Consider the following 8,693-nt stretch of genomic DNA (forward strand, 5'->3'; position numbering starts at 1 on the left):
CCTTTCTGAAAAATTCTAGCCATCGGTTAATCCAGCTTCCAGCTTCCTCCACTCCTGCAACTAAGTGGCTAAGTTATCCTGGAGGAAATCATGCAAACATTGAGATTGCTGCTACTAGAAATTGATGGCATCCCATCTCATCCATTATCTCAACACACTCAGTAATCCTTTTCTATGCCTCTGGTGAGATCACTAGGCCATTCTCCTCAGAGCTACTTTTGTGGGGCTCCTTGTGCTCCCTCCTCCCTCTCTAATCTCTTCTTAAACAAGAGATGGCTGTGCCTCTTTTCCCTTATTGCCCCTATTGAACATGGAAACTCACGTGGTCTAATGTTGGAGAGATGTCTTGTTTAATGAAATACAGTGTGCTTGGGTACAAGAAAATTTAAAATATCTCAAGTGCTTCACCTGCATTTCTCTAAGAATGCAAAAAGGGAATCAAAAACATAATTTACTGATACACTTATTATAACTCTTCTCCTGACTCCCTTAATTATCCGGCTTCCTTCAAGCAAGCAAACAAACAAAAAACACACAAGATTAGTCTCCCCAAGCCTCACAAAGCCCCCATATGTTAGAACCTTATAGCCTCTTCCTCCAGTTCCTTCTATTTGTTAAAAATATAACAGTTTACTGCCCAGTCGAAATTTCCATGGAAGAAGCCAGATCATTTGTATAGTTAAAAGAAACCAAGGGTAATTCTTATAATCAGGCAAGTTTGGAAAACGCTACTTCTCAAACAGGTTTTCAAATTTGGCTGCATATTGGGATCCCTTAGGAAGTTCTTTAAAAACCCTGATCTCTGCACCCCACCCCTAGAGATTTTTATTTAATTGAAATGGAATGAGGCCTTGACATCTGAAATTTTAAGAGCTGCCCAGGTCACTCTAATGTGCAGCATGATTTGAGACCCAGTGATCTTGTGTAATACCACACAAATATTGCCCAGATTTTCACAATGGCAAAGACCTCCTGGGCATAATAGGAAGAAACCAAGAAACTCACCTAGGAGAATCACTCCACTACTACAGTCCACCTATAAACAAACACAATGAAATCAAGTTCCCTTCACAAACAAGGGGTAAACAAATATTATGGGTTTCCTACTTGCATCCAGAGTAATTCCCAGAATTGGGGTAAAGGAAGAAGGAAGGGAAAGGAAAGGGAGAGGAAAGGGAAGATGGGGTAATATGATGAACTTTATGCGATCTACCAGGCATATGTAGTAGAGATGAGAATTCTAATTGTATCATTAACTAAAACAGATATCTCAGAGTTGACATTTTCACCAAAAAAAAATGTGCAAAGAGAATGTAACTTCTTTGTTTTTTTTCTGTCACAGACCTAATCTTCCATATAACCCTCCTTGTTGGAGAGGGGAGGTGGGCAGGGAGAGCAGGAGGGATCTATTTAGGTAAATCCGACAAATTCAAACTGTTTCAATATGTAAAGTGTCCCTTGCAACTAAGTCTCTTTAGGTCAATTTTCAAATTCCTGCCCTTGGTTTACTTGACCCTCAGGATCATGGAAGAGAAGATGGTATGGAATTCACACGTGTCCACTGGATGCTTACTCTTCTTTGCTGAAGAGTGTCTACTCTGGTCTGTAGTACTGAGGCATGGACCCAGCTCAATCTGTCTTCTCGGAGTGACATTCGGGTGTCCATGGCTGGAGTCCACTGTCCCAACTCTCAGCTGCCAAGCTCGAAGTTTCACACACATACTTAAGGTCTTTTCATTCTGACTCCCATCTCTTACAGCCCAGTAACCCTTTGGCATCTCCACATTCCCTCAGTGAGCCACACACAAACCTCTGAATTCTCTGCATCCCATGTGCATACCCCAGGGAGCCAACAAGGCTCATAATTCTGGCCTGCTCCTGCCACCGTTTGCACCCCATTATTTCCAGGCTAGACAGATCTCTGGCCAAAGGCTGAGGTTTTCTTAGGTATCTTCAAACTTTCCCAAGCCATATCTAGGGAAGCAGGTTACTGGCCTGGTATTCGAAAGTACCTTCATAATTATATGGATATTATTTAAAGCGCTTTTCCCTTTGTAATTCCCACAATCTACCAGGAGCTGAAGTGGTGGGATTTTCTTTTAGTTTGCCATCCCTTGTTTCATATCTCTATCTATCCCAATCCTTGTTTCAATGTTCATCCTCAATGGCAGATAAGGCACAGAGAAAGAAATAGGTATAAGTACGAGAGAACATAAATCATGAGATGTTTCAAAAAGAACATGTCTGTTAAATAAGAATTTATTCTAGTTATTTTAGGGGAAAGTGTGCAATAAATATAGTTTCTGTTGTCCAAATGTTGATTGCAACCTGGTCTGGTTACATAATTTGTGGGGCCCAGTGCAGAATGGATATGGAGTTCATTGTTCAAAATATTATTAAAAATTTCAGGATAGTGGTAGTAGAACATGAAACCAAGTGTGGGACCCTTTGGGGGGAACCTGGTCTGACTGCACAGGTCTCAAACCCATGAAGGCAGTCCCGAGCAAGAAAATAACTAAATCATTATCCACGAAACTTGTCAAATCTAATGGACAAAAACAGTCAAAGGATTCATCCTTGGAATTTCACATAGAATTAATTTCCAGATGCTAGAAAATAGGATCCCCAAATTATTCAACATAACTGTCTTATTTTTGAAGATGTCTTTCAAAAATAGTCATTTACACTCACTTCTTCAACCCTTCTGCTATATCCATCTTCCAATTAAAGGATCTGATCAAAATGCAAAACAGAAGTATTTCCACTCTTTCCTGCTTACTCCCTCCCTTCGGTAGTTGGAACAAAGTTTGTTAATCTCAGCATACCTTTCCTTTATCATGCAGTTAATTATAAGACTGCCAGAGAGTTCCTCTAATGGAGAAGGTAGTTCACCCCCCCAGATTCACTGTAGGCATAACAACCCCTCAGATTACAGAGCAAGTGGCAGCTTAATGAAAAATGGAAACAATTTTTAAAAAACAATTTACACCAGTTTCTCAAGATTCATCTGATCCTTCTATTCACATCCAGGATATGGCAAGTAAGTCGGGTAAAGCCACATCTCATTCAAATTGCGTTGTCTTGAAGAGCTGCTTACTTCCTTCAAAGCAGACTTGAGTGTGTTTTTATGTTGTTATAATTACTATTCTACTAAGAGTGTCTTCCAATCAGAACATAGGATCAAAAGATAAATTCACATTATAGTACAAGGAAAAACTAAGCCATTGAAATAGCATTTCTATTCTTTGTTTAATATCAGTTATTGCTTTATAGGTAGTATCTAGCAGTTCACAGGTATATGAATGATATAAATATAAACTACACAAGAATAATTTAGGATTCTTTTAGCCATCACAAAGAGTTTAGCATAGAGTAATAATCAGCAGATGTTTAACCTTGTTATAAACTTTAACATAGTTTAGATTTGTAAATTTCAATATTAAAAACAATGAGATTGGATAAATTACTGTCAGAAAGGCAAATTGCTGACTTAGCATTTGATCAGCAAAGTGTAAGTCAAGTCTACTGTATAGTGGTAGTCCCAAGTAGAGGTGTACCTAGATCTTTCTACCTATAAATGGTTTTAAGGCAATGAACAATCACAACAACAAAAAACAGCTAATGTTTGGCATGTTCTAAGCATTTTACATGCATTCACCCATTTATCTTTTCAACAACCCAATGAGGTAAGTTCTATTATTGCCCCATTTTACAGATCAGAAAACTGAGGTGCAGATCTCTGATCAAGATCACAGAGCACACCAGAATTCAAAATCAACCCACCTCGAAAGTCTGCATTCTTACCCATCTATTATGCTACCTCTCACAGTAAAGCAGAAAGCAAACCTAAGTGTTGTTCCAACATAGTATATCATTCAGAAATCTAAAATTCATCCAGCTTAGCATGTTGATTATTTTATTCAGAACTGGTGGCATGACCTTAAAATATTAGCCAGATGCAAAAGCAATCATAGCCAAAAGGATTTGGAATTGGATTTGGAATTGGAGTATAATAACATTGTTAGTCTGGTTCTTCACACTTTGATATGAAAACAAGTTTGTAAATTGCTATAACATAGCTCAGGGTTTTATAGACATGCCACCTTCTAAACCATTTTAACAATTTCCTGATGATTTCAACAAATAAACAATTGCATAGGAGTTTCGATGAGCAGGTCACCACGCAATTACCAATGACCTGCATCCTACAGCAACCCACAAGCCAGCACATTTTTTACCAGATGCTCAAATGTGCAAGCAAACTCTTAGCCTGCTCTCATTTTCCAAGTTAGGGGTGAATCCAATCACCCTGAGAATTGGGGTCAGCTGCTTTGCTAGGGATTTGACTCATGACGGAGAACTGTCCCGTGTAAAGCAATTAAGTCTGACCAGCCATGATGGCCGTTTAATGAGCCTCCTCCTGGCAGAAGGGAGTTCACTCTACCTGTCTCAAATAGGTTGTGATATGCCGTAAAGCTAACGTAATAAATAATTTAAATGCTGAAATATTCCAGCAGGAAGGCTTTCTTGCTGACTGTGTAGTACCTGACTGTACTGTCATAAATGGAGACAGTGGTTAGGAACCTGCCAACTGATTGGTTAACTAAGGGACGGGAAATAAGAACACTTCTTTTTATGGGGGAAGAGTTAAAATGCTGGTTAAGAGTTGACGATTTTCGTGCTTGTACTCGGCATCCTTTTACAGGGCACAATGGACAGGTCCTGTCTCCTGTGTCAGGCACCTAGAAGGCATGGCCCTGAGATTGAATTAATGGCCAGAAGGAGGATGTCCTATGATTACAGAAGAAATCACATACTATGCTCTTTAGCCAGCAAAGCTGAGAGGTTTCTGTAGATGCTAAATTAACCCAGTGGGGATTGGAGGAATATTTCTGGGCAAAAGATTTCTTTATTCATGAGAATAATTGGATATTGAAAACCATCATGTATAGTGTCTTGATTTGAAACTGTCAACTGATATGTAAAGCCCCCTCCCTCCCCGCCCCCTTTCCTAGGCCCTGTGTGTCTTTGCTCAGCCAATTACTGAGATGCCTAGCTGCCGTGATGGCCAAAGCCCAGGACGCTTGATGGTTCCCAAACCACAAAGGTTGGGGCACAAACCCTCAGGCTTGAGAAGCCTGCCCTGATCTGCATTGCCCATTCAGGTCATTAAAATGACCCTGGGAAGAAAAAAATTAAAAAAAGAGGAAGAATACAGTTTTTTAGAAAGAGAGAGATAAAAGAACAGTCTACCTTTAAGCCGGATATGTGAGCATTTCCTTGGAGGTAGCTTCCGCTAGGAATTGAGAAGACTGCATTATTTGTATAGTTACTGCATATTTCAAGGCTTCCTCCACGTCTACATTCCAAATATATCATTTGAAGAGAAAACACCAGACAAATGCACTGGAAGTTCACAAGTTATGAGGTAATTGCATTAGCACAGAGAGAAAAGGGAAAGTATGCACAAAATCCTGATTGGCATTTCTCTGTTTAAAGGGCATTATTTTCCAATACCTGAGCATGCCCAGAGGAGCTGTCTCTGAGCAGCTGTGAAACAGAACCTTTTTACTTCAGGGTTAGTGCAGGGAGCTCATTAGCACCGGCTCTACCCTCAGCTAAACAGCCTTGTTTGCATATTGAAGCAATAGAATGTGAAGGTGTTAAAAAAAAAAAAAAAAAAGGAAGAATTGCTGCCGCTACTCCTGACTGACATGTCTATCTGGGCTCTTGTGTTTACAAGAGAATAACGAAGCTGCCCCAAAGCCCCTACTGGGCCTGATTATTATGCAGAGGCTTCTTAGATTATGTATAATTGATATCCTTTTTCCCTCCAGCTAACCAATGGCAGCTCTCAAGAGTAATGCTAATTCTCCTGCATCTTACCATTCAAGCAAACACTGGAAATTGCTATCTTTCTCTCTGCTTAATAATTTTTAAAGACCAAAAAAGTGACATTTACATTTTTTAGAAGCCCAAATGACTGCATGGTTGGTATGAGTTTACTGCTTAATAACAATCATTGAATCAAACAGTTGAGAGACAGCATCCCGGACTTGCTTAGCCTCTGCAAGACTCCATGTGTGTATGTGTGTGTGTGCACGTGAATGTGTATTATGTACTTGATAGAAATACACTGAACAACAGTCACTCTTTCTTTTAAAGCAAAGAATTGCCTTGAAATCGGCCTTCATCCGGGGCAGAGGAGGAGGGAGCAGGTTGCTCAAGTTAGCGAACTCCGTGCATTCTGCTCCCAGTTTACACTTGAAACCCTTCCAGTGGAGCCACTGCTACTTGCAATTATTAAAGATGCCTATGCCTTAGCATCACCTGACATTGGGAGGGTTCCTTGATGCTTTGAGTCTCAAAGGCTAATTTTTGAAGGGGAAAGTCATAGACGTAGACAAAATCAGGCAATAGGAACATATGTTGCATAAGTGTAACTGCATCTCTAATCCCAGTTTGTAGGCTGCTCAGAAGACAGGAGACAGGAGAGGCCTATTGGAGGTATGAAGTCCCATTTTCCCATGGAGAAAGCTCAGTTTCCAAAGCACACAAACTTCCTCATCTCTTGTAAACCTCAAGGTCAGTGTGCTACTTGGAGACTGGAGTATATCCGTCTCAACGTGCCCACCAAAAGAAAATAGGCACCCTACGGTATGGTTATGGTGCCCAAAGAAGCATCTTGACAGTAGAACGCCCATGGGCCAACCCATGGGCCAATTCCAGACTCAACTCCAACTCAACCAGGGAAGCTGGGATTCAAATTGGGGGACTCGTTAAAATTTTACAGGTTTTATTAAGCAGGATTTAGGTGCCAGAATTGTCCAGATGTTGAGGGGTTCTGCCTCATCAATCTCAGTGTCCAGTGAGGGAAAGAGATAATTAAGCAGATAATTGTAAAAAATTGTGATGTATGGCAAAATAGAGGAGGCCCAGGATGCTTTGAAAGCATGAGTGATAAGTCTTGGACTGCAGACAACTTGTGTAATGTCATGGGTTGAATCATATCCCCCGAAAAGACAGGTCAAGTCCTCACCTGCAGTCCTGTGAATGGGACCGTATTTGGGAAACAGGGTCTTCAAAGATGTTATTAGGTGGACCCTAATCCAGTAAGAATGCTATCCTTAGAAGAGGGGGAGAATTGGACACAAACAGGCAGATAAAGGGAGAATGTCATGTGGTAATCACGGTAGAGACTGAAGCCCAACGATTGATGGCAAATCACCAACAAAAGCCAGAAATAGAGGCATGGGACAGATTCTTCCCTAGAGATGTCAGTGGATTTGAGGCTTCCATCCTCAGAACTGAGACAATAAACTTCTGTTGTTTGAGTTCACTCCGCTTGTGGGAATTTGTTACAGCAGTCCTAGGAAGCCAAGACAGGTAGTCAACTTCTCTATGCCCAGACATCCAGAAGATCTCTTGTGTATCCCAGGCAACTCAATCTCCAGACTCAGCCTGTAGGAAATGATGAGACCATGGGGAGAACAATACTGCTTCAAAGCCGTCATGGGTTCAACCTAACAGTCTATCTCTACCATGCAAAGGAAAAAGGTTATGCCATAGCATGATTCTCTTTATTGGGAAATTATATACCTCCCAAAGAGCTTCACCACTCCCTCAGATGCTCCTTATGGAGCGACAACCATACTGTTTGCTTGTTTGTTTAAAAGTTATTTGTATTTCAGATGCCGCCAATTTGGGGGAACTGTGTTTCAAAAATTACTCTATTCCATGAACTAGGGCTATCCACATGAAGAGAATGGAAGTGAGGTGCAAGATGAGAATCTACACTGCTGGGAATACAAATGGTAAAGAATGATGTCAGTTTCTTTTTGTCCCTACTACTCATTCTTGCTTCCATCTATTCTGAAAGAAGAATCAAGTGGAAGGTATAAGATCATAGATGGTTTGATTTAGGTGGGTGAAATGGTGGAGAAAGAGCTCAAGAATGAGAAAAAAACAGAAAAGGCAAAAGCATTTTCATTCCAAATAACTTGGCACACAATCTTTGTACTAAGTCATAAAGCATCCCAAATTCCCGATGCTCAATCAACCTCTGAAATTTAAGCGTGAACTGGATCATTAATCTTAATTGTTCCACTCCTCAGTGCACATGCACCTTGAGAAAATAGCGCTTTGCCCTTTGAATTGAAATATTAAGAAAACAGCCATTCCCGAGTGCTGTGACAGCTCCATTCTTAATGCAGACTTATAAAAAGTGTCTAAGTCTGGCCTTAGGGTGCAGCCAGGGTGGGAATAGGGCTCTTTGAAATCACAAGAAGCAGCAGGTCAGACCTGGACTGGGTTTCCCAAGTCAATATACATTCCTTTTCCAGAACTCCCTTTAGGGAAGAGAGGAAAAAGAAGCCTCAAGCCCTCAAGCTGCATAGTTGGCGGTTTGAACTCAACCCTCCAACATCCCCAAAGTTTCTCCTCCCCTACAACACAGCAGCCAAAACCAAAGAGTACCTGAAAACTTAGTGAAGCCAGAAAGTGAAAGCCTTTGAGAAAACAACTCAGGTATGTGTTTCAGTACTTGTCCTCCTATCTCCTTTAGACCAGTGGTCAGAAAGCATAACGATGTATTCCATGGAATGGAAACCTGTGTTTCTTTCCTGAGTTTTAAATATTTCACTCTTTGAATGAACTTCTTCAGGGTTAAAGTCAATGGATATTCCATTGTGTAG

The sequence above is a fragment of the Dasypus novemcinctus genome, chromosome 5 (genome assembly GCF_030445035.2).
Source record: "Dasypus novemcinctus isolate mDasNov1 chromosome 5, mDasNov1.1.hap2, whole genome shotgun sequence".
NCBI lineage: Eukaryota > Metazoa > Chordata > Mammalia > Cingulata > Dasypodidae > Dasypus > Dasypus novemcinctus.